General features: G+C 44.9%; 1 protein-coding gene across 6 annotated transcripts in view; it reads left to right on the top strand.

The window, feature by feature from the left end:
- The window catches only part of HGFAC (HGF activator), a 1,108,062-nt gene that overhangs the window by 948,371 nt on the left and 131,841 nt on the right, over positions 1-27,850 (top strand). The window lies entirely within an intron of this gene.

The raw sequence follows: 27,850 nt of genomic DNA, 5'->3' as shown, positions 1-27,850 counted from the left end.
CCACTATGCTCTGGTTACATTTCTTAACCACTAGTGAATTCATTACAAAAAGGGTGTAATAGAACCCTGACTAGAACAAATGGATGTTACTATTTGGTGGTTATAGAAATAGCTGTCAGATTGTTTGTAGTGCTCCCTTTTGGGCACAGTTGAAAAACATACAGATAGATGTAACATGAGATGTTCAAGTTGGGTGGATTTAATAAAGTAATACTGGTGTTATCCTATTCAGAGGTTACCACTGGCAGAGGTGTTATTTCAGGAAGATTAACCAGGTTACTCACTGTAGTGATCACCTTACTCCTAGTCCATAGTCCCCTTTCCTCCATACTTATGGGACATTCCTCCGTCCTGTGGGACGGGACCGGAGCACTTTGTGAAAAGCATCACATTTTTCAAAAATGTGTCCCTCCTCTCTTTTTACGTGGAGTACCGCACACAGCCGTAACACCGCCCTTCTTAGTTCCGCCCAGCGCATCGTCCTCCGCCCAGCGCATCGCCCATCATTCCTTTTCTATCGCCAGGTCAGAGACCTTTAAGCAATAATAGAGGAACCTTATTAGAGGGGACGGCGGGCATATGGAGGAAAGGGCACTATGGACTAGGAGTAAGGTGATCACTACGGTGAGTAACCTGGTTAAACCCCCTACTGAAAAAGTTTTTCAGCACAGCCTGGCCAAACTGAGCATCAGATCTGGAGCTCAGGTCCAAGCAGTAATGTTTACAAAAAGCCAATGGGGAAGCCCAAGTAGCCACTTTTGCAATGGTCCCCCAGGAGACATACTTTTGCAAGGCAACAGCAGCTGCCTTGTCCCGTACCAGATGTGCATGATTCCCTTTAGGAGGCTGGAGGCCCTGAACAGTGTAGGACTCCGTAATACAGGCAGCAATCCATCTGGAGATAGTCGCTTTGTAAGCCTGCTTGCCTTGCAGGTTACCAAAGGTCACCAATAGTTGAGAAGAACTCCTAAATTCAGATGTTCTGTCCAGATAGAACTTAAGAGCTCTTCTAACAGCCAGGCAATGCAAAACCCTCTCAGATTCCGAAGCCGGGTTTGGAAAGAAGACAGGCAGCGAGATTGACTGATTTAGATGGAAATCAGAAACCACCTTTGGTAAGAAAGAAGGATTTGTCCTAAGGACAACCTTATCCCTGTGGAAAATCAAAAAGGGATGCTCCACCGACAAAGCTTGGAGCTGACTCACATGCCTTGCTGAGGTAACGGTGACCAAGAAAGACACCTTCCATGAAATGTGCTTAAGATCTACCGTAGCCATTGGCTCAAAAGGATTATGGCACAAGGCCGTAAGGACCACGTTCAGATCCCACGTCGGATGTGGTTTGCGAACAGGAGGGTAAAGACGCATTAGTGCCGTTTAATCACTGGATTTGACAGTGAAAAAGAGCACTGGTCCGTGGATAGGTAGGCAGCCACAGCCGAAAGATAAGTCCTGCATGACAGGACATGAATGCCTGACTCTGCTAGATGAGAGACGAAGGACAGCTCTGTGTCAATCGTAGCCACCTTGGGGTCCAGCTCCTTGGCTAAGCACCAGTGACAGAACCGAAGGCACTCGCTTCTATACTGAGACTTCGTCGAGGGATCCTGGCTGCCTGAATAATATGCATGTTGTCAGCAGACAGGTTGAGATGTTCTAAAGATCTGAACTCAGGCACCATGCTGCCAAACTGAACGATTGTGGGGAGGGGTGCCACAGCTGTGATCTCTCTGGTGAAGCGGATCGGGAACCAGCGGAAGCCTGTTCGGTGCAGACACCAACAGATGTTGAAGCTCTGAAAACTAGAACCTGGCCGGCCACCACAGAGGTATGAGAAGAAGAGAACAGTTCACCGTGTTCTTCAGCTTGCAAATCGTCCATGAATCAGAGGCAGAGGCGGAAAAGCATAGGCCCTCATGTGGTGCCATGGAATCTCGAGAGCATCTACCAGAGAGGAGGCTCCCAGCCCATTTCTGGAGGCATACAGATGAAGTTTCATGTTTACCGATGTGAAGAGGTCCACTTCTGGAGTGCCCCAACACGGGAATATCTGTAAGAGGACCTCCTTCAATTGCCTCTCGTAGCTGACCATTGTTTGTAGGGTGAGGGCATCTGCCGTGATGTTCAGCTGGCCCGAGATGTGTACTGCCACCAGCCAGACACCATGCTGAACCGCCCATTCCCAAATCTGAATGGCAAAATCCACAAGAGGAGGAGACTTGGTGCCCCCCTGCTTGTTGATGTAAAATATGGACACCACATTGTCCGTGCGGACACAAACCACTCTGTCGGCAATGACCGCCCTGAATGCTTTGAGCGCCAGGAAGATCGCCAGAAGCTCTAGATGATTTATATGAAGGAACTTGTCTTGGGGAGACCACAGGTCGAAGACCTGAAAAAGATCCAACATTGCACCCCACCCCAGAAGGGAGGAGTCCGTCATGATCATCACCATTGGAGTGGGGTCTTGAAAACCCACACCCACCGACAGGTTATAATAATAAATAATAATAATAATTTGGAATTTATATAGCGCTACGAACCCTCAGGTATCTGAGCGCTGCTTATTATTACCCACGGTGTGTGGTGCTCATTTATCGACCTCAGAAGGATGAAACGCTGAGTTTGGCGCTGCCAGGATTCGAACCTGCGCACTGATGTCAAAGCGAGCGCTCTACTCGCTGTGCCACTTGACCGGCTAAGAGATGACCACCACACCAGGTCCACTGTCATGAAAGCCGGAATCAATATTATCTTGGAGTCCGGATCCACAGCCTGATGCCAAGAACTCCGAAGAGCCATCTGCGTCCGCCTCATTTTGGGCCAAGCAAGAGGAAGAGCCAATACGCACGAGGCCATGAGGCCCAGAAGCCTCTGGAACCACCAGGCCGACATGCCCTCCGACTGTGCAAACATCTGACACGTGGCCAACAGATCTGCCATTCTATCCACGATCAGGTAGACTCTGCAGTCGATCGTGTTACAACGAAAACCCAGGAAAATCAAATCCTGAGAGACAATCATGGAAGATTTCCGCCAGTTCACCGACAGCCCAAGGTGAAACAGGAGCCAGAGGAGAGACTGAAGATTGCTCGAGGCTTTCAGCGGACAAGGACTGTGCAGCAGCCAATCGTCCAAATACGGATACAAATGAATACCCTGAAGCCGAAGATAAGCTGCGATAACCGACATCATCTTCGTAAAGACACGCGGTGCCGAGCTGAGGCCAACAGGGAGCACTCGGAACTGGAAGTGCTCCTCCCCCACTGAAAAACGTAGGTATCTCCGGTGTGGATTGCAGATCAGGATATGCATATACGCATCGGGAGGTCCACCACGCTGAGCCAATCGCCCTTCTGTGAAGAGGACTTTATTTGACAGGGCGTAATCATCTTGAATTTCTCTTGGGGTAGAAAGAGATTGAACTGAGAAAGGTCTAGGATGGTGCGCAGGCCAGCCTGGTTGGGTTTGGGCAATGGGAATGGGTTCCACCCCCTGAGATCCAGTAACTTCTGAGTCTTGGCTCTGAGGGAGGGCGACCCCGACTGCTGTAAGGGAGAATTGATGGGTGGGGTAGAGGGAAGGGATAGCGGAAGCCCGCCCGAGCGACTGACAAGACCTACCTGTCCTCGGTGATGGTCTGCAACGCCTCCTAATGAGACTCAATGCGTCCTCCCACCAGGGTCTGGTGCGAGCGCATAAAACCCTCATTTAGCTGGTTTCTCTGTGCCAGCACCACCTGAACCTGAGGAGGAGGCTGAGGAGCGGGAGAAAAACCGACTCAGTTGCTGCCTTCGGCGAGAATTTCCCAAAGGGGTGTCAACCCTGCAGGATTTCCGATCTAAAAAAACCCTGAAACCAGAGGAAAGCTGAGGGTTTGATGACGATCTCTGTGTCCTGAAAGGAGGTTTTACCAGGACAGACAAGGACCTGGCGGTCAGAATGCTGTCCTTAGTTTTGGTCAGCTCCACGTCTGTTGTAGAATGAAAGAGCTCCTTGCAATCAAAAGGCATGTCCACAACCTTATCCTGCACCTCCTTAGAGAACTTTGTGGCATGCAGCCAAGCCTGACGAGAGGTATCCACGCCAAGGATAAGGCCCGGGGCCGAGGTGTCAACATGATGCACCGCAGCCTCCAGCATATCCTGTGCCAAGACCCTAGCGTCCAACAATCCCACTTTCAAATCTTCCAGCTTTTCAGCAGGAATAAACTCCTCAAACTCCGACAGACCTTTCCACATTTTCATATTCACCCCCACTAACACCAGTTCTGCATTGGCTTGATGCAGCTGCAGGGCTGAGTTAGCGAAAATCTTCCTCCCAAGGGAGTCGAGAAACTTGTCCTCTTTGGCCAGAACCTGTGTAGCCGTCGTAGAAGAGGATGACGCAGGTCTGGATTGCGAAGTGGCTGCAGCCACTACCGTGGAGGAGGGGGGGCAGACACGACGCTAAGGCCACCTCTTCCCGAAGAATGGAGCCTGTAACGCGTGTCAATCTTCTTGTTGACAAACAGTCCAGAGTGTGGTTTCTCCCAGACTTTACGGACCTCGGCCAAAACGTCCTTCTGCAAGAACAAGCCAGTACGCTCCAAAGGAGATAAGGTGAACGCCCCCGAAAGCATGCCCTCCTGCTGAGTGGGTGCCTCGGGTACTGGAGCATCCAACAGACACATCATGTCCAGCACCAGGTCGTGAAAAGCTCTGACAGAGCGGAGCTGGTCTTCGCTGTCAGGGGTGGAAGAGTTGGGGGAGGCCCAGCCGGTAAGGGCGGCGCCGATGGAGACACAGGAACTGCAGCTGAGACGGTTGGCGCAGGCGGGCATATCTCCCTAAACAAGCCTCGAAGGTTCTCCTTCATGGGGTCGGAACGCATCAGCTTTTGAAACTTGACGAAAAAAAGCGCCCTCCGCCGATGATTTGGGAGCGACAGGAGGAGGCCTCTCATGAGAGGAGTAATTCCAGGGGCGCAAGGGAGAGAGTTGCCAAGAGGGCCCTTCCCCACTACATAAATCAAAGGCGCTGATGCCGTAGGAAGCAAGACATTGTGCGGTAGGGGCATCCGAGCATTCCAGTCATAAACTGGACGAAACAGATGTGCACAAGGAAACCGATGTTCACTTGAAAAACCACCCCTTACACCTAGAACCGATGATGTAGTTGTAAGGGATGTATCAAAAATGGCCACCTTGGTCTTGGCAGGAACGGCCGTCATTTTGTTGGCACCTGAGAAGAACTGCGACATGTGTGGATGTGAAGCAGGGGTCCCCACAGGTGGGTCAGGGGTCTTCATTTTTGCCTTAACACAGGAACCTCGGCCGAACCGGTACTGTGTGGCCTAGAATGTTTCTGTGACATGCTAACAACCAAACTAGCCTTCAAAGAAAGGACCTCGGCACTGCCGGTAACAGAGAGATTACGGTCCAAAACATCACTCTGTGCCCCCTCAACATATCGGAGTCATCGCAAGAGGGGGAACGATGAGGAACACACCTCACCGACAAGACCTTAACAGGCGTCTCATAACTGTTGGTCACCTTAGCCTCTAAATGACTGGCCTCGGACCCGAGTCCAAGGAGACCTCGAAGCAAGCTCTGGTACCCGATGCCTCAGTAGAACTTCTGAAGATGCAAGTGCGTCCAGTCCCGAGCGAGTGGAGAAAAGGACTGATGGGCGATGCGCTGGGCGGAGCTAAGAAGGGCGGGGTTACAGCCGCATGCGGTACGCCACGTAAAAAGAGAGGAAGGACACATTTTTGAAAAATGTGAAGCTTTTTACAAAGTGCTCCTGTCCCGTCCCTCAGGACGGAGGAATGTCCCATATGTATGGAGGAAGGCTACCGCCAAACTTGTAATGAGGCCCATTGTCTTGTCCAGAACACTTGAATGTGACCAACACAAGACACACATGCAGATCAACAGATTCAGATATACCATACTTTACAAAGTCAAACACATCACCACAGTCACAGAAACTGAAACATAAACAAAAACACACACTGAGCCACACACAAACACTCCACCTTCTTTGAAAAAACAAATAAATAGAATAGGCTGTTCTTGCTCCCTCCCCATCACCTGATCACAGATGGACTCCCCTATCAGTTCCCTCTACTTGCCAAATTGAAATACGCAGCCGGCTTTCCAACAAAATGCAACTTGAGAGCACATTGAAAGCCATGTTCCTTTGGCATCTTTTGCTCTGCATTTTCAAGTGCCAACCCCATAGCCTCAATTACCAGCAAGAGACCGACTGCAGCTTCTTCTCGTGTCTGGCAGAGGCTGACTGGAAAACCAGGGTGGTCTTTATCTACGTGTGAGCCCCGGCAATGGAATCGGGTGATTGAGCAATGTGTCCGGATTGGATTAAGGATTAAAGGATATTTATAATTATAATTATATATATATTTTTTATAATGTGCTTACTACCAGCGAGTGTTTCTAAGCACGGGCAACAAGAGAAATGAGATCTGGAAGTTAATTGTAAGGACGTGGGGTGAAAGGGCATTGAGGATGTGGTGCAAAGGAAGGACAGCAGAGGGTGATGGGTAAGGGAAATAAGGTAAATGAGACTGAGGTACAAATCAGGAAAGGTAGTGACTCATGTTGATTGACTTTTGCTGAGATCTGTCCCTGACCTGTATGTCACTGCACCCGGTTGTGGGACTGGCTCAATCCTTTTCTTTTTTCTGACGAAGCAATTCATGCTTGCTTTCTGAACACATATTGAAGAAAGTCGCACAGGAAAATGTCTACTTGGAGGTTATTAACGAAGTAAAGACTGAATTTCAATGACGCTCACTATTTTTAATGTGAATAAAAAAAGGTACACGGTGGAATGCGCACATCTCGCTCCTCCAAAGCTGCCTCACGCACACACGTCAGGTAGGCATGGTTGTGGTCAATTGTCACTGGCTGTTACACAGAGTACCAACTAGCGTTCAGATGTAGCCCCGCAGGTGAGGCCAAGCCCAGATATAACTGTGATCAGTGCCGTTAGTTCAAGGTATCAGGAACAGAGGGATGAGTAGGTGCAAGAACGCTCCAAATCAGGATCAGCCTAGCTCTGATTACAACTCTCCTGGGTGCCAGGCCTTTTTCTTCTACCTCTTGACTCCTCTCATGAAGTTCCACTTCACAGGTCCTGAGAGATACTTTTGGTGATATTTTTCCTCATCCCAATCCAATTCATAAACTCGCACCTCCCCACTGTGAGGATCTGAGAGACACTCTCAGCTCCATGGGTTTTCTGAGTTTTCGGGGGCTCCTCATTGTTTGCCCGGGCCATGCGCATTTCTCCATTCACCTGCTCCATCGTACCTTGCACACAAAGATGCAGATACATGCCAAACACACTTCCCTCCACTTCTACCTTGAGCTGGGAGGATAGCCTAGGGGCAACAGGCTCCTCTTGGAAAGACGACTATGCAAGCAGCACAGGTTCAATACTCAGTTCTGCATTTAGTGGCTGGAATCCGGCATGCAGCGTTATATAAGGACCCAATGTATTATTTTTTAACATCGTATGTCGTCAATATAACAGTCAATATAACAGCTCACCACAAATGACAAACCAATTGAACAGAAACCCTAATTACTTTATATCGATGCATGCATACATCTAGGTCTAACACACAGGGTGTCCTTTGTCTTCAGCACTTACTTGTGGCAACGATCCCACACTTAAATGCAGTACCCCCCAGTGGAGTAACTTTGCTGAAAATGTTGGGGGGCACAGGACATCTGAAGAAAGGGTACCCCAGCCAAATGAATGGGGACACAATGAAGTGCCATGAAAGTTGGGGGGGACAAACACCCCTGTCCCCCCCCCTAAAATGACGCCCATGGTACCCACAATTAAAGCAGGTGCCATGAGAATGTGGCCGCTCATGCCCTTTGCAGCACAGAGAGTTAGTGCAGAACGTGGGACAGAAAAAACACCACTCCTGCTAGAGTGTTGATACAGTTGTGAATTCGCATTATTAGGCGTATTCATTTGTGCCTGGATAATGCTGCTACAAACCACTTTTGCCAATTTGAACATTTCCCAATACGCTCATGCTCCCTCCCACCCACGCCAAGACATGACTTTGATTTGCTTCTCTACTTTGTGTGTAATATCTGCAATTTAGTAGAAATACCATAAACCTGCATCGACGACTCAGCCATCATATTTTCACTACCTGTCGTCGAACAACCTCCGATTCGCTAATTGGATTTCTGTTTAGAACCTCAAAAAGGTGTTTCCCGGATCTGTTTGTAAACATTTTCCCTAACCTGAATTGAAGTTTTAGTAGGACATACATTATTTTTGCCCTTTACAGGCTTAATCTACAAATCAGAAATATCTGTTACTTAGCCGCGGGAGGAATGGAGTACAAAATGAGCACAATGGGCCTCATTATGAGTCCGACAGTAGCCGTGCCGGTATCCAGAGTCATTTTTTTTGGCCCCCGCCAATGGGGACCTACTGGGGCATTACAGCCCCGGCGTTCACGGTACTTCCCTATTGCCAGGTGCCAGAAAAAGTTACTCCCCATTCCCATTCGAGTCTCATTGGAGTCAATGGGAATGAGGAGGACGGATGCACCGGCACCATTGACGAATGGTGCCGGTGCATCCTTCAAGGTCTGCGAGCGGGTGCAGTCCCAGGACAGACCGGCAGGCGGAAAGGCACCCGCCGCAGACCTCGTAGCTTGCCGGTCTGGTAACAACGGTGCTGGTAGCTGTTACCGGATCGGCAAACTTGTAATGAGGCCCAATGACATCACCATACATTTGGTGGTGCATTCAGCCGCTGACAATAGGAAAGAATTCTGTCATATGAGGCCCCAGTGCCACACTGTCAACAATCAACGACAGCCTGTGCCGCTTGTGTGCATGGATGCAAGTGACATCTGCTAGTACAATAGGGCACAGCTCACAGATGGTTGCCGAAACGTGATGGATGGCTCAGATGGTTATAGTATGTGTGGCCACCACTCACACATGGGAGCCACAGGCTGCAGATCTGAGTCACTAAACTTGCTGGGAGGTTAAGATTAGTCAATACTGTTAAAGTGCAAGTTGGTGCTAGAAAGCCACCCATATGAAAACAATGTAATTAATTTGGCCAAAATAACTTTTAAACAATCAGATATCATTTCTGTGCTAAAGAGGGTGTGGTTTTCTGGCAGGTTTGGAAGTACAAGAAATTAGATGCAAACTAGCCTTATCATGATTGCCAAAAGTAATCATGTCACTGACCTGTAATTTAATTAGACTGTTCCATTGGAGAGTATTTTTTTGGAAGGGAGAAGTGACATCAGTGCTTTTGTTGTCATTCAGTTATCTGGGGATGTACCTGTCTCCTTGTTACCTCCTTTTTTTTCTACCCTTTTAATCCACTTGAAGGAAATGTATTGAAGTATATTTTCACGAGCAGTCATTTTAATGTGTTTTTCACAGGGTAATTTAGAGATATTTGGCTTTGTGATGTTTATACCTTTTGAATACAAATTATCATATCCTGATTAAGGCTTAAAATATGTGCTAACGTTTTGCTTTATATAGTTTTAAAAATACTGTCACTGTGACAAAGTCAAGTGTCTGAACCCATCCCAAATTTTTGAGGGGACTCTTCTTTTACCAGGAAAGATTGCCTACCAGAACCTGGGTTCTACCTGAAGGTGGGCACAGAGGGAGTTGCAGAGTCCCCACCCAGTCCATGCACCTTGTGTGAATGTGATGCTTAAGCCTCTGAAGAAATGAGCTGTAGTCAGCTGCTGCCTCCCTCTTTCCAGGGACCCATTTCCCAGCAATATATGAGGCAGGGAAGCCTAATACTAGCAGCCTCGGTATGGATATTGATAAGCAGAACCCCTGGCTAGAAAAGAAGAATCCAGCCTGTGGTTACCCCTCACCACTGAACCTCCTTTTTTAGCGCACACCATTTTGAAGTTTACTCAGAGACACTGATACAGCTTCAATGCGCTGAAGTGGCTTGCTTGGGAAAGTGCAGCGCAGACCAGCAGAGGAAGGTCCACCACTCATAAAAGGGAGGAAAAATTAGCATGAATGGTGGTTGGTGCAGCGTTCTGGCCTCTGGAGGGTGGGGGGGGGGGCATCTGAGACACTGATGCCATTCAGGTGAGGTGAAATACAGAGGGATCGCTATGAGGCCTATCAGTAATACAACAAGCTGATCAACAAAACACGTGACTCAAACTAAAAGTCGAAACTTAGTTCATTCATAAATAGGAAGTGAGTGGGCTAAATGTCTCTAGTAAATAGGAGATTACTACAACAGAATAAGGATTTCCTTCTTGGGATTGGTCTAAGTGTCAGGATGGGATCAATTATGACGTATCACGGCTTTCCTACTCACAGGAAAACTGGTCTTTCAAACTCCCTTAAGGGCAGCACAGTCTCGGGTATCTAGGGCCAAGCCACTTTTAGGCTCAACCCCACAGTCACAGGCACATAACGGCCTCCTGATTCTTGGCTCAAATTCACACAATGCCCAGCTGCTTCTCATATCAGGCTACATAGACAGGGATATAGCACCCAGCTGCTTCTTTGCCACAAGTCCTTCTCACAGCGGTATAGAGCCCAGTTCACTATTTGTAATGCACAATAGGAGGACGGTGGCTGATTCACTTTTCCTGATATGGGATTATATGTACAAGGTTCACTTTAAAGGAGTATAAGGCCTCATTCAGAGTTTGACAGTGATTCCAGAGGAATCCCCACCAAATTCAGCTTCTGATACTACCACCCATTCAGATTATAGGTAGAAGGATAGCTAGTCACAGTTCATGGATTCCATAGGGAGTTTAGGAGGAATTACCAAGGGCTGTTATCCTGCTTGCAGCATTCCTCCAGTTTTTGGCATTAAAGTGGAGATGTGCCTCAACACTTTGCTATAGGGAAATCCTCCACTTTAAGGGGATATGTGTAATTTGGTAGTGCAATAAAAAAAATATTATTGAGCCGCAACGGATGTGGTGCCCTTCCCACTAGTAAATATTTATTCACTTTCTCTGTCCTATAAGGTATACTGTTACCTGTCTCCCATAAGGGACCAAACTTCACAATTGCATGCCTTGTAGTCCTTGTCAGTATGCTCAAGAGGGTTCATCTCAAGGGACCTCCATGAGCTTGTTTCATTGAAAAGGGGTCCTTGACTTTGCCGACCTCAAGACCCTACCCGGTTTAATATTTGCTTCTTCTTGGGCCTTCCTGGCCTCTCCTGGTGTTTTCCCTTCCCTGACATTTCTCACACCATCGCTGCTCTCCAACACTCATTTCGCAGTACCCCAGCAAGGATCGCGTCTTCTACTTCACTCTTCCAGTCTTAAATAGGCCACACTAAAGGCAGTTGATTTCTTCAGTTCTGTGATTGTTTGGAACTTTCACATTGTTCAGGCCATACTAATTGCCCCGTCCCTCTTTGCACTGGCCTGGGGCTTTGTGAAGTTATACAAGTCCTGGCGGACATATTTGTGTGCAGCAGAAGTCCCAACTGCTCACCCAGTCGAGGATTTGCTGTGACTATTGTGGATTTGGCTCCTTGAGTCTTGTCATTTTTGTGGGTCTTTGTCCCTGATCACATCAGCTCTCCCAGCGTGGGGATCTTCGGAAAAGTTTGGTACGGTGTGTGAATACAGCAGGAACTAGCTAGCTTTCCTTCTGTGGGGATGCGGTCAAGCAAATGCGCACAAGCAGGATCTTATTTATTAGCAAAATATTTTTAAGAGATGATGAAATCCTCTTGCCAATGTTATTCTTTGATCCTCAGCCTTCACATACTTTAAGATCAGATAATTCCCTGAGTTTCCCACAATACAAGAGCCAAAGGATATAGTTCTATGGTGCAGGACTGTACTTCCTTGAATCTGCATATAAGCACTAGAGCGAGAACATTCCATGTAACACAGGTATAACTCTCTCTTCGTTGTTGTAAACCGCGTCACTTAAGTCAGGGCATGGCCCTAAAGATAGAGGAGGACTCTGCAGCTTCCACCCATGTATGCCTCTCAGAGCCCACAGCTCTGGATAGCTTGCCCTGGTAGGCTGTAGAGACCCCCTCTGGGCCTTGCGATCAGGTCTAAATTCATGACAGCGCTATATCCTCAGGGGAGCTGGGAGCTATATTCCTGAAAGGTGAGCTGCGTATCATATCTAAGAAGTAGGAAAAAGTGAGCCTGAGAGTAGAGACTTAGTAATATTACAAACAGTGTGATGGGCGCTAAATCCCTTTGACTGAATTCAGATGGAGATCAGTTATTCTATTAGATTGAATACTCGAATGCACTATGTGTGATGTGTTCATTATGGTTCTAGCTCTTCAATGTTGGGTGCTTTCTGGGCGGTCAAACAAAATGTTGGTTACGTATCCGATCCAGACGATATGACTCAGCAACTCATGAGAGCACTTTATACCAAGATGTGACTAGCCATCTTAACTACTGTTCACAACAAATGGAATGTTAGCTGTACACCTATTTGCCACCACTGTGACATGCAGAGAGAATGTCTGATCCCCTTTTTATTGATCTGTCCTCTCTATTTAGATATTTGAAAAGCTATTTGAAGCCTCTGTTTATAGCCAGAATTACTAAAACTACAGTGCATGCTGTGAACTTATGTTGCATGTCAGGTGACAGCTTAGTCGTCCACACTGTGGCAAACAATGTCTTAGGAGGTTGTAGAGTAAGAAAATGGAGCTCGTTTCAGGCTGACATCAATTAGCGCACAGGTTGCACATGTATTTATCATGAAATTGAATCTTCAAGGTATATTTGTCCTGTTCTTCCAAGCATGAGGGAGTGGTTGTTCAAAAGCTGGGACATCAATCTGCATATGCACTTGAGAACTGCTAATGAATTGTGGAAATTAGAGGAAATTACTTGTTTTAAATTGCCACAAGAGCTTAATCATGAATCCCTGCAGATGGATATAGTATTTTTGTATATTTTGGATCTAGGTTTTACGATTGTGATTTATTGGATTTTGTATTGCTGTGCTTTTATGGCTGTGCCGAATAAAGCTATCTGAGCTGAACTATTGTGGCAATAAGCCCACAGACGGCGGGCCAATACCGCCGAAGGTAATGCCCCTGGGGCCCATAGTTAACAAAGGCCCATTGGACTGGAGCACTAATAGCATTTTTTCTCTTCCGAAACCCTGCAGCGTTTGGGAAAAGAAAAAAAAATGTTTAAAAAAAATGGCCGCTGGGAAATGGAAAACAGACTCTGTTTTCCCTTTTCATGGCGGCCATCGGGTGAGAACGCACTGGGGACAGAAGTGTTCCCAGCGCGTTATCTCCCATAAAAGGAGAGAAAAGAGGGTAAGTGGGGTTGGGAGGTTGGGGGGGGTAGTTTGAAGGACAGAGGGGTGGAAGAAAGAAAATACATACCTGAATCCCCGATGGGGGACGATGGCAGCCTCCAGCTGTGTGGAGGCTCGGAGTGGGGATTGCCCCGTTTTGAGCCTCCTCATTGGCTGAGGGGCTGTCACGCCCCTCGTTGGGAACAAACGGGAGGCACGTAGTTTGACCCACAGCTGTCTTACCCACTGATATATCGGCCTCTAAGGTAAATATTTAAAATATTGTGCTCGTATATAGCTCTTCATGTCGACCCCTACAGCTCCTGAGATGTATAATAACATGTTTTATTACTACACCATTTTTTTACTTGATTTATTGACCACAGACAGATGATATTTTAATTCTGTCCTGTTGCAGTATTCAAACTTAAGGCTGCTCGCATATTTCATGTTTAGCTATCCACCTTTGGCATTAGCATTCGCACACCAGTGTAAAGAGAGCGTTCAAAGACAGGTTACCTTTAGAAAACTTAAATTGCAATCATGTTTTCTTGTTGAACTTTTGTTTCGTTTAGTTGGGGTGTTTGCTTGATTTTGAAGATGACTTTCAAATGGTTGTTGCGTGTGCACTAGAGATTGCTTGGTTGACTATTTCTAGTTGTCTGGGAATTTTGCTTTACTTTAGTAGGTTTTGGTTTACTGGTTGCTGTATGTGTGTTCTACAAGAAAAAGAGTAGCATTCTGTGACAGGGTCAGAGTCCTGACCTTTGGGCTGGTGATCATTCTCAACCTGGGCTGGGAGGCATACCAGGGTTTTCACAAGAGCCAGTTCTAGCCCAGACATGGGGTGTAGTAGTTGGGAGCATGCCAGTCCCTGTGTTTCTCCTTTTGCCTGTTTGGATCAAATGAGTATCACCTTTTCTTACCCCATGCCTGTACTCCACAAGGCCAGTCTCTTTTTTGTCCCACATAACTTCAGCATTCAGCCTGCCTTGCAGTGGAAGAACAAGTGATAAATCTGACCGGAGATAGGAAGCAGGGAGCTGCCATGCCACAGAGAAACCCGCACAGTAAATTGGCGGATCAAACATGCTACACCATCTGGACCAGCCCGGGGTTAAAGGCAAGAGGAGATAGAAGGACGGCCCTTAGTTAGCACCTTTTTTATCTCTATATTAAAAACTCTTGAACTGTCTCAAAGAGCTGGATTGTTCTTTAGGCCATCAGTGACGATACAATTAAGCAACAATGCCAACAGTTCTAACGCAATGCACACCAAAAACACAACACATATAAAGATTTATGCTTCAAAGCGATGAGCCAAAAAGTAATACAAAACCTAATGAACACATGCAATTAGAGTTAAGGGACACAAAGGCAGGTAAATGAAAAAGAAATATTATTTGCTAGTCTTACCTGATAAAGCATTTGAGGTAAAGATGTGACAGATGTTTTAAGAAAAAAGAGAAGTGGGTACAGAAAAAATGATAACACAATTTTGAAAGAAAAATGATTCACACTTTTTCCACTGAGCAAAATCTTAGCCAAACTCTAACCCTACAGAAAACTAAACTGGCGAGTATGACAGGGAAATGTAGATGTCATCCAAGATAAACAAGTTAATACCAAGCTTGTTAAACAATGGAATTCTGTAGAGTTATGTCATATAACAGAACATATATTTAACATTTTCAAATATATTTTTACACATAATGTAGCACTGGAAACAAGGGTAAAATCAACATTTTCCAAAATATTGATGCTTGTCATTGTCCCATGCAAGAATATGCACAACTATGTGGCCATCACATTTCCTGAAGGTCTATGAACAAAGTAGTAGCACATGCCATAACATTAGAAGGTTTGCTCCTCATAATGTGCTTAAATGCATTGATGAAAAAAAGGAGAAATGTTACATCAATCAACACAAAGTATTCTTCAAATTCTGAAGATATGCAAGACTGGATTTTTTGGTGTTGAAAGGCTATTAAAAATAAATCTTAAGATCCTTTAACTCATATCTATATGCTGCACTTACCGACGATGAAAGACAAAAAAGGTAAATGGAAAATTCTATCCTTCCCAGGCTCAATGATATGCACAAAAATATAATGGAAGCAATAACTAACATGAATGAGGTTTTTCAATCAGTTCAGGATCTAGAGACACTATCCAGCAGATACTGCACTTGATAGATAAAGCTAACAGAATCCCAGATCTAACCCTGGTACTTGCTTTAGATGCTGCTGAAAGAAACCTTTGATAAGGTGAACTGGGGCTTCTTAAAGGCTATGTTTCAGAAGTGTAATTGTGGCATGGCAATGATTTCCATGATCATGGCTAATTATAGGAAACCAAGAATAGGTATTGGGGTTAACGGGAACATGACTGCTAATGTATATTTGCACAGTGGTACAAGATAGGGTTGACCTCTTTCTCCTAATTTATCCTCTCTGACCATAGATCCTTTTGTGTTTAGAATTAGAGGCAATCCTCTTTGATTCGCAGCTTTTGATTTGTTAGATCATAGACAGCTCCAGTGGGTCTTGGAAAATACAGCAAATTGCTCCTTAGAAGCAGTTGGATGGATAATTTCCTTTGTCTCGGGTAGAAAGTCAAAAATCCATTTGGGGGACAGATTCTCTGCAGAGAATCTGATTGACTGTGTTGTGCCGCAGGGCGCATGTCTTTCCCCGCTCCTGTTCAACCTATATCTGTGGTATCTCTGCATAGTGCTTGATAACATCAGAGCTTATCTTACTAACTATGCAGACGACACCCAGCTGGTGGTTGAGCTGAGCAGGTGTTACAAAAAAGTGCCAAATTGGAAACCACATTCAGAGTCATTGAAACATGGATGGCACAAAATTGGATGTGTCTCAATGGGAGAAAGATGGAGCTGATGATTTTTGGCACTAATCAAGCTCGAGCCAAGCTCAGTCCGGAGTATAAGTCCTTTACTATCAAGGACACTGTCATCCCCATCAGTAAGAAAGTAAAAACACTTGGTCTATACTTAGAAGCCTTCCTGGGAGCAGAGTCACAGATCACATACCTTCAAAGAAATTGCCAGTGCTATCTCCGATTACTAAAGGACATCTGACCCTACTTAAACGAGGAAAACAGTGCCACTATAGCCAGAGCAACAATCCTATCGAGATTGGATTATAGAACCCTTAAAGCTAGTGCTTTTAAAAAAAAATAGCACTTAACGAGATGCAGCTGCAGCTTTTCTGCCTGTAGTCTCCGGTCTCCGTCCTGCGGGTCCCGGCACCAATGAAGGAAAAGCCATCCAGTGGTAGCTTTTGTTTACTACAGCTGGCTGGCTTTTCCTTCATTAGTGCTGCAAAAGCAAAAGCAAGCACAGGCGGGAATCCATTTCACAAAATGGATGCCCCCATGTGCTTCCTTTTGCAAATTGTGAGCTTCATTTGCTCAAAACTTTACATAGGGACTTAAAAAAAAAAAGTGCCAGTATATTTTTTTTATTATTGGCCATCTTTTTGGCCAATAAAATTTTTTGGGCGAACCATTCCTTCAAGTTAGAATTGTCTTTAGATGGTACTACATGCTGGAAAAGTTGCATGTGACTTCCCCAGTTGATCAGATAAGTGTTGAAGAAAATGTGGGCAGAAAAACAAGCTGCTTCATATCCTTCATATCCTTTCAGAGTGCCCTAAATCAAGAAGCTTCCGGTTAGAAGGGAGTTCTAAAATGAGAGATATCGCTGGCATAGACACACAAGCACCCACACATTACTTGATACTAGGAGCGACGAATGGCCAAACATTATTCTTTAGGATCTAACTGGGGGATTCTGACTGCACGTCTACAAATGGTGGCAAAATAAGCTATAATATCATGTTAGAATTTAGAGAATAGTCCTTCTAACACTTTATGGTTCAAAAACACGTAGCATATCTGGAAAGACGTACTGCATATATAAGAAATACAGGGAAGGCTATTATGAAGATTCATATTATGCTACATGAAACACATAAACTGTCCTGCTCAACACATTTTAGAGCTCTCAATATTTCTTATTTGAGATGGAACGTAATAATGTTTCTACTGTACTGTCTTAATGCTGTGCTTGTCTCATGTCTGGAATGAATGTGTGGTGGTTTAAGGAGAGGGATAGGAGTGGAAAGGCTTTCCGTTCCTAACTGGTGTTTCGGTATAATGATGAACTTTCACAATAAAAGATCTAAATAAAATCAGTGTAGATAAAAAAAAATACTGACCACATAACAAGATATGGCTTGATCTAGGGATGTATTTATTACATGAAGAGCGTGTCCCAAAGGATGCTAAATTAAAAATCTTCCTATACTGTTGTGGAAAAATAGATAAACATAGCAAGCACCATGAAAGGGAGTTTAAGACAGTTGCCATTCCACCACAATAATCACCCATTAAATTATGAGGGAACAAAGTTTGCAATAAAACAAGCAAATGAGTTAGATGTCTCTTTAAATGATGGCACGAGTGTCTGTTTACCACTAAACATGCATGCCAACCTGAGGTAATAGATGTCCCATTGAAAATAAATTATTAGTAATCAGCACCCTGGTGGGGGAGACTGCCAATCAGGTGGCTAGGAACGCGGGCTTGAACCACCTGTGAAAGTCTGCATTCTATGCTGCCTTATGGCTTGCTCCCCCACCGTCTGCTTCCCCCGACCTTCAGTTCCCTTATTTATTTTATTTTTTGCCCTTTTCTCACCCCCACTTACCTGTTTGGTGTGGTGTTGCAGGCCGCTGCTGCAGCTGCTTCCCCGCTTCTCTGTCCGCCATGGAAAGGGAAGGAGGGGCTCCGAAGAGAACTTTGGTAACACAGGGTGCTAATGGCATTTAGCACCCATTCCAGGGGCTGGAACAGGTGTTAACATCCTGAGTCCCTCATTCAGGCTTTTAACTTGGGCAGCTGAGCTGTTAACACCCGTACCAGCTGCTGGAATGGGTGCTTAATACCACATTATAAATGGAGCCCCAAACAAAAGTAGAAAATTGGCAAGATCTAGAAGAACATAAGACGTTAACATACTTACATCAACACAATGACCACTACACTGACATAAATATAAAAGTACACTTGCACATACATGTAAACAAAAACACAAAAGGAACAGATACACAATTTGCGATATAGAACTGTGTCAAGTGTGACAAACTGAAAGGACTTCAAACATCTGGCAAAACACATTTAGAGGAAACATGCTTTTCAAAATGAGTTCCAATTGGTCATGGTGGAATATTAGATGATGGGCCAGTCTGAATCCCTACCTTTGAATTAGAGCAAGGTGCATGTATTCTACTTATCCATGATTTAGACTAAATCACAACTACATGTTCCAGTTACTATATGAAATTGAGTTGGCTACTTTGTATTATGATGTAGCATGCATATTAAATACAGGTTAACAATACAATAACATCACTGCTTCAAATTTACAAAACGTTAACACTAAAGAGGAAATCTTAGAAAGCACTATAACAAACATATGAACAAACATACACAGAACTGAAGAGTATCGCCTTAAGTGCTAGTCTGAGCTCAACAATGACCATTGGCATGGTCTGAGAAACTTGTGAAGAATATGTGGAGAAACTCAATGGATTTCCCAAGCATGCCATCAGCCACTTACTAAACATGCAAAGTACGACTCCCAATGACATGTTTGCCATGTATCCAGGAAGTGTATCCACACACTTTCACCATCACTTTTTACTGATGTTAAATGTCAATCCAAATACAGAACCTCCACCAAAAAGATGAATCACATATTATCTTTTACAGAAAAAGAGTGTCAAGCCAAAGGGGCACCACACTTCCATAAGGTACTGTAATCTCTGGTATGTGTAAGCCCTCTAATATTTGAAAGAATAATGTAGAAAGGGTGACTTAATTCCTTGAAAATATACATTACATGTGAAATTTCAAATGCTGCTACCAATCCAGATTTAGACAGCAAAGGTATTGCACAGAATACATACAGATATACATCTGACTGTAAAAGAATCTTCAAAAGCAATCAACAGTGTAATAAACAATTGCATTATGGCTTCCACAAAAAAGAATGCCTTGAAACAATGATCAATGGCCACTTATCGGCAATCAGATACCACGTTAAACATAAATCACCCAACTGTTCTTATAAATTGAAATGAAACCTAAATGTACTCTACATCAATGACTATTCCGCAACTAAGTGGAATGCTAGCATGGATGTACAATATGTCACAGATAAATCAATTAGTGAGTTAATGCGTAACTTCTTACATCACAAAGATGTGAATTGCAAGATCTCTGGGACATCAAAATTGCTAAAACAAAAAGCTGGATTAATAGAAACAAACCTATAGGGAAACAGACTGGACATAAAGTGTATAAAACCAGGATACCTGAAAACAGAAAATGAGTCCTAACATCATTTAATCAAAATAAAATGTTATTGAGCCTTTACCTAAACAGGACTGATATTATAAAAAGTAACTTGATTGATGATCACTATCCAGGTCGATCGGTAGACTGGGAAGATCCAATATTATATATAATTAAGCAATCTAAAGCAGAGCGCTCGCTTTGACATCTGTGCAGAGCCTGCTGAGGCCAAACTCAGCCTTTCATCCTTCCAAGGTCGATAAATGAGCACCACACACCGTGGGTAATAAGCAGTGCTCAGATACCTGAGGTTTCATAGAACTATTGTAAGAGGATTCAATTCAACACTACAGCTAAGTCAATGCCTAGTCTGGGATACTGAATGGAAACCCTTATTGATATATCTTTATGTCCAGTTCATGCGTTCTGGATGACTACCCCTATATAACACCCCTCTCTTGGAATCCTCCTGACCCCACTGAGCCAAGAAGTAGTTCTGTTTTGCAAGTTTAAAAGGTTTATTTGATAATTTAAACAATAGATATATATATATCACACTTTATAATAAATTAATAATTGGATATCACACTTAATCTGATATGATAAAGATTAACAACGGAGAATCTGGCACTAGCACACTTGTGAATAGGAACAGAAGAAGAAGGTGGTAGAGAATGCTTTATATAAGTTCAGATGGATGTAATGTTGAATGAAAATGCAATACAGAAAAAACTCAATATGATTTAAACAAAACAATGTAATCACTTTTCTCTGGCAATCCCCTCCCCCCTTTATGCAATGCAAGGAAATGGAAGGAAAGCACACAGTTCTCAGAAATGCAATCAAATGTAATTCATTTCACCCCAGCAAGCTTAGACTACAGAAGTTTAGAAACACAGGCCCAAGATGCTTTTATATATATGTGCAATGAAGTGAAAAATATGCTAAAATGCTTTTAATTCCCCCTAGAGGTTCAGGTTGAGGATTAGTTGGTTTAAATTCGTTCAGGCTTACTTTAGCAATATTCTAGGAATGATTGGCAGGTTGCAAACGACTTTCTAACAGTTCTAGCAAGAAGCTGCTGTTTTCACACGTGGAGGAATTTTCAAATCGCGGTAAAATTTGCGCGTGCGTTTTTCACGATTACAGAGGAACTACAAGGACTAGCACTATCGTTTTGGGGTCCAGATGAAAGTTACTGCAAGTCTCTAGGACAAACGGTCACAGAGATATGAGCGATATGGTAAAGGTCGTTTTTCAGATTCAAAATTTTAAAGTTCAAAAAGACAAGTGACAGCTAGCAACTAGAAAAGGACAGGTGACAGTTAGGAGGCAGTTCTACTTAGATTAAAATAGCTTGGATTAGATTATTTTAACTAAGAGATTGGTTCTGCACAGTTCTGCTATGTACTCACAAGATATTTAGAAATAGAATGGGCCTCGCCACGGATCTGGTCAGATTTTAGACTGGACTCTGGTCTGGTCTCGGCACTTCACAGTGATCTGGGTCAGCTCTCTGGTTCTGCTAACAGCGGTCTGGGTCAGCTCTGCTCTGCCTCTCGTTTTGGATACTGATAGATTTGAAGTCTGGATCTTTCTGCACAGCTTTCTCTAGAGATTGATGGAGGTAAAGTATGGATCTTCCCGGCAGAGCGTCCCGCAGCAAATGGATTTGAAGGTCCCTATCTGTCCTGTCTGTCTGCTTTTATGTGTTTTGAAAATGGGTGTGTGTGCAGCATCACTAGGCTCTACCCCTCTCCACTCGTCATTGGCCACTTCATCCTCTTCCCCTTGATTGGGGGAATGAAATGAAGTGTCATCATGATGAGGTCTTTTTATGATACAGAGAACCCACCCCTGTCAAATTACACACAATCTATATTTTGACCCAAAAGACATATTTGCACAGGTACACATTTGTTTAAAATTACATGCACCCATCACATATCACAGGAGGTATACCCTGTCCAAATCTGCTCTTCCTGGGAGCTTGCATTCAGAAATGGCGACATTTGCACTTTTTAACTGGTTTCGCAATATCGGACATTACCCCAAATTTATACACATGTGCGCAAGGAGTATGGACATTACTTGTTGAAGTGTCAGATTTTTAACATGCATACATTTTAAGTAATACCCTCTTAACTGCTAGCTTGCCCCCAGATCATGCCACCGGTTCTAAAAACCTCTTAAAATGTGGGCAGAAAAATCACAAGAATTATGGTATCATTTAAATAATTTTCACAAGTCCGCTCTATGAGTTATTCATCTTTTTCTAAAACCGTATTCTGGCTACAGGGGTGTGGTTTCCCCCCAGCACAAGGTTGAATTTCTGGTTTTTCCAGTTCTGCCAAGCCAGCTTGCTCTCACAGGCAGTGCTCCTCCCCTTTACTTCCAGGAGGAAGCCACTTTTTACGGCCCCCGTAATAAAACATTTGCCTGAGTCAGGACAGGGCTTTGTTCAATTTCCTGCAGAGCCCAGGTAATTCAATCAGAGAAGTGTCATATCCCTTTTGGTGGGAGCAGCAAAAGGGCAGCTAGGCCTGGGAACACAGCTGTTGTGCAAGTCTCATCTCCTGTCGGGGGTAGCTGGTGGGCAGAATTCAGTTCCTTAAGCCAGGTTTCAGATAAAATGTCACTTTTTGTTCCCCAGTTTAAGTCAAGACAATTTTTACATATGCAGCTAGAATGCTGATTTTAAGTTTAAAACTATGACATCTAAACAATTGAAACCTGTGTGACACTCAAAAGTAGGTCACTCATTTCTTTTAAACATTTAGATTTTTAGTGTCTTTCAGTCCAAATTTACTTGCACTGCTGAAATCCACAGCTCAGCCAGTCTTGTTATAAACCTTCAAGTCACTTCAGAATATAACTTTACATTGTATCCACCTCTCAGTAAGTCTTTCTTTGGCATGATTTGGGTTCATTTATTCAGTTTTACACAAAGTCTGGTGGTTTTAAAATGCCGGCTTTCTGATAGTGGTGAGTACTGGTACTGCAACCATTTTTGGGATTTAAGAAAATGAATTCCCCACAATTCTAGGTTGCTTTTGGCAATCAGCATTGCCATTCCCAATGGTTTCAGACTACTGTGTGGGTAGTCCAATGGTGGTTTTAGGCAGTGCCCATAACATCGGCAAAATGGGTGGCAGCCTATTCTTCATGCACTTCCCTGGGCATTTTCTGGGAAGCTCTGGCCATCATGATGTTTTCAATGCCAGTACTGCACAGTTTTTGAGGTAGGGCTTGGATGCATGGGTAAAAACATCCCACAAGCCCCCCTCTTGCGATGGCCATTCTATTTCACTAATGGGACTCGCAAGACCTGGGATGTTTCCTCATCTTCTTCCAATAGATGGCACAGTTCAGCATCTTTTCCTCCATCTGGTACTGATCGATCGGTTCTCCTCGCCGGTCCTGATGGGAATATTGGGCGGTACACCGGGCCCCTTGCGTCTCTGCTCCCGGTCTCCGGATCGTCCTCCTTGGCCAGTCTCGAGGTTTTCTTTCTCCTAGGACGACAAAGGAAGAGCGGCAATACCTATTCATGGACATTTTTCCCCCACCATTGATATAGTGGGGTGGCATATAAATTTATAGTCAAAACATATGAACATGCACATTTCTTTTTGCATTCAAAAATGAAAACACTCACATTGAGAAACTCAGAATTTGATAGGCGATATGTAGGATATTTTAAGTTAGAACTGAATTAATCTGAGACAGTACCCTCTAGGATTCCAGAGGATTCCTCCAGTTGTTGCAGAGTGTGCCTGGGATGGCAACATTTCAACTGGTTAATGTGGACCCACTTGTCTTCCCCCTCTGCCAAACCACCTTTGGGGATGCGGATCTTGTAGGCCACAGGGGAGATTTTGTCTATAATCTCAAAGAGCCCCTTCCATGTAGGCAAACATTTTCGATGTTCGGCCTGGTTCCTTTGGAAATTGTATAGATAGACCCGGTCCCCCACCTGATATTCCTTCCTGGAAGTCTTCAGGTCATAGTGGGTCTTCATGCTATCAGCTGATCTTTCTAGATTCCGCTGAGCATAAGCAAAAGCATGTTGAAGGTGTTTCCTTAAATTCTCCACATACTCATGAGTTGTGGAGGCATTTATCAGTGTCTGCTCTTGGGTCCTGTAGAGCAAATGCTGAGGAAGCACCATCTTGCGCCCAGTCATCAACTCAAATGGTGACATTTTGGTTGCAGATGAAGGGGTAGATCTGATGGCCATTAGGACCAGAGGTAATCAATATCCCAACTTGGCCCAGAATCTGCCACAAACTTCTTTAATATGCTTACAATGGTTCGGTTATATCTCTCTACTGCCCCAGAAGAAGCTGGCCGGTAAGCAATATGCAACTTCCTTTTGACCCCCAGTATCTCCCACATCTTTGTCATTACTTCACTGGTGAAGTGGCTACCCCTGTCTGACTCAATCCTTTGAGGTAGACCAAAACGGGAAAAGATGTGGTTAATCATCAGGGCAGCTGCGGTTTCTGCCTTGCAATTTGGGGCTGGGAGACATTCCACCCACTTGGTAAACAAGCATGTCACAGTCAACATGTACTTATTCCCCCTAGCAGAGCGAATCACGGGGCCTACAAAGTCGATTTGTAAATCTGACCATGGCAGTGTCATCCCCCTCTTTTGGAGAGGCGCACGGTGCGTGAGGGATGATGGCTGAAATTGTGCACACACAAGACAACCCTTCAAATATTGGTCGAGGTCCTGCCCCATGTGTGGCCAGTATGCAACCTCTCTTAAGATTTCCAATGTTGTGTGAAACCCCCTATGACCGGCGGTGGCTGCATCATGGGCGTGACTTAACATCAGGCTTCGGAATGAGGTAGGAACCACCCACTGATCATGGCCCGCTTTGGATTTCCTTACCAGCAAACCGTCTTGGATTCGGAACATTTTTGGACATTTCATCAACACTCTTAGGTCCTCTTTCCCAATGTAATCGGTATCCGTCAGGGGAAAGTTCTCAGGGTCCTCAAGGTGTTGGTAAAACTTACCAATAATTGGATCCCCCTTCTGAGCTGTAATCAAATCAGCATCAGGGGTCTCCTTACTCCATTGTGCAATTGAAAGGTCATTGTGAGCATTTGTCTGGGACCTAGTGATAGCAGTGACCTGGATTTCCCCCAACAGGGACTCAATCTCAATTAGATCCCCTTGGATGGCCCCGGTTTTGGCCAGCTGATCAGCTAAGTCATTTCCAGTTTTGTCTGGTCCCTCTACTTTGGAATGACCCTTGATCTTTTTCCAATAGATGGTCATCTCATTCGAGGTGACCAGATCATCAATGTTTTGGATCAACTTCCCATGTTTCAAGGGTTTGTTGTGAGCACATGACATGCCTCTGGTTTTCCAATTAACCAGGTGGTCCACGAACCCGTTCCGTACATAATCCGAATCTGTGATTATGACAAGTTCGTGGAGTTGATGCTGGACAGCAGTGAGGATGGCCTGATGCACAGCCATCAATTCTGCCACCTGACTACTTCGGGGACCAATTTTGTATCCAGCGGAGGGTCCTGGGGACTCATTCACCCATGCATTCCCTACGCCGGCCACCAGTTCTTTCTCCCCGTCGTTGTTAACATGGTAAGAGCATCCATCCACATAGACAGTGGGCATTCCCTCACACTTGTCCTCTTCAAAGACTTTGTGTGGGGAATTAAGGTATGCCTCCGTGTTGTCCTTGATTTTTAGACTTTCGTCCTCGAGACAGTTTTCTCTGGCACAATCATGCAAGTCAGCCAGACCTTGCGCGAGGGGACTCTTCTTGTTTTGGCCATATCTGACCTCCACAGGAAAGCCTTGCATTGACAGAATCCAGGAAGTCATTCGGGAATTACTCACATTTCCGGCCCGGATTCTATCACTTTGGAGATATTGCAGAGGCTGGTGTGGAGTCTCCACTATGATGTGTTCCCCCTGTATAAACGGGCGGTAATTCATCAATGCCCACACCGTTGCCAGGAGTGCCTTCTCACAAAATCGTTGAATTTTTCCTCCACAGAGGATAAAGTTTTGCTCGCATAGGAGATTACTTTATTGACCTTGTCATGCTTTTGGTATAATACGGCCGTCAAGCACGTATTAGAGAACCCCGTCTCCAGGAAGAACTCCTTGTTTCTGACAGGGTAAGCTAGGCAAGGCGCTTGTGAGAGGCTTCTCTTGAGTTGTCTTACTGCCTCGGCTTGTTCTGGACCCCATTGCCACTTGACCCCCCCCCTTCAGGAGATGAATCAGGGGTCTGGTGATCTCTGCGTAGCCCTCAATGAACTTTCTGCTGTAATTAGTCAGTCCAAGGAGGCTCCTTAGTTCCCGCAGAGTTGTGGGGTCCTTCAGTTTCTGAAGTGCTTCCACTTTCTTTTCCTGGGGACAGAGACCCTGAGGAGTAATCTCATGCCCCAAGAAATTAACACGTGTTCTACACCACTGTGCTTTCTGAAAGGAAAGTTTTGCTCCGGCGGCCCTCAACTGGGTCAGAACATAACGGATCTCCGCTATGTGTTCCTCCACAGATGAACTTTTGATGAGGACATTATCTAGATAAGCCAGGTTACCCCTCGCACCCAGGTCGGGCATGGCCTTATGTAGGAAAATGTTGAACTCATTACCGGAGTTAAGGTATCCAAAGGGAGTCCGGGTCCATGTGTACTGCTGGCCCCCAAAGGTAAAAGCCAGTTTGTATTGGTCCTCCCTGCTGACAGGCACGGTCCAGTATCCATTGGTCAGGTCTATTGCAGTGAATACCTGTGACCCCTGGATCTGGGCCAGCCCTTGGTCAATGTAGGGCAGAGGCCATCGGGAAGTATGGACCCGTTTGTTGAGCTCCCTAAGGTCAGCGCAGAGTCTCCACTGGCCGTTTGGCTTCAATATTCCCAGCACCGGATTATTGAAGGTGCTGTGGACTGGACGGATTATTCCCCGGGACTCAAGGTTCTTAATTATTTCAGTAAGGGACTCCATTGATGCGAGAGGCAAGCGATATTGCTTCACAAACACAGGAGTCATGCCAGGGTCCGTGGGGATTGTTGTTGTGTGGATGTCAGTGCGACCACAGTCATATGAGTCTACCGCAAAGAGATCTTGGAAATCCAAGAAAACTTGTTTCAACTTTTGCTTTTGTTCCAGAGTCACACAAGCATCAGCTAGGTTGACTCTCTCTTCCACCATCTGCCTGAAGCCTGGAAAGACTTCTGGTTTGGCTATTTCAGCGGCCTCCTCCAGCTGGGTGGAGAAGTCCCTGGTCAGAGTGCTGATTTGGACCGGAGGTTTCAGGTGGGTAAGGCAGCCCTCATGGACCTGGAAAATCACCTCATCCCTCCTGAAGTCACAAGTCACATCTTCCTTACCATAAGGGCAAGAAGTGTACACCAGCAAGTTCCCCCCATGCCGGGTAAAAATCTTGTCTGGTGTTGTATTGTCATCACTGTCACTGTCAAAGCAGTCCTTGGGGATTGGCCCTAACAGTTCATTACCTAAATCTATGGAAAAATGTCGGTCATCAACCGCCATTCCAATAATGGTGCCTGCGGCTAGAGTAATACTCTTTAAGTCGCTGTTATCCACCTCTATTAGAATGGTGTCATGTTCTATGTTGACTAATGGTGTTGGGTTTACCCCTAACTCTTGCTGTTGGAGAGAAGCATTTAGATGTATGTACGCATCAGGGTTTTGCAAATATTGTCCTCTTTTAGCTTTCACTTCCAGGGAGAATTGTCGGGTCCTTTCTGGGATGGTGACTTCCTCTTTGATCTGAATTTCAACTGCATAAGGTAGCAATTGAGCTGACCTAAATGCTTTTTCTGGATCATCAAAGCCCATGGGATTATCCGCTAATCGGGACCAAGCTTTGAAGTTTATTAGGTCCAAACTAATGGCAAAGCGATTGAGAATGTCACTGCCTAAGTAAAAGGCGGCAGTGACGTCTCGCACAACCCAACAATTATGGACTGTGCTCTTGTTGGCAATGGAGATTTTGAGCATTCACCTGCTTGGCAGGAGATGTTTGGAATTAGGCGCTTCCAGGTCCATTTCCCATTTGTCTATCAGTTTGAATGTGGGAATGGCTGGATCTTTTGGGAGTTGGCGGAACATGGCTTCGCTGATGAAGCTCTTACCGTTGTTCACACA

This window comes from Ambystoma mexicanum, chromosome 6q (assembly GCF_040938575.1).
Source record: "Ambystoma mexicanum isolate Mex_15411 chromosome 6q, UKY_AmexF1_1, whole genome shotgun sequence".
Lineage (NCBI taxonomy): Eukaryota > Metazoa > Chordata > Amphibia > Caudata > Ambystomatidae > Ambystoma > Ambystoma mexicanum.
The sequence above is the reverse complement of the archived record's forward strand: the minus strand, read 5'-3'. Positions and strand labels throughout refer to the sequence as shown.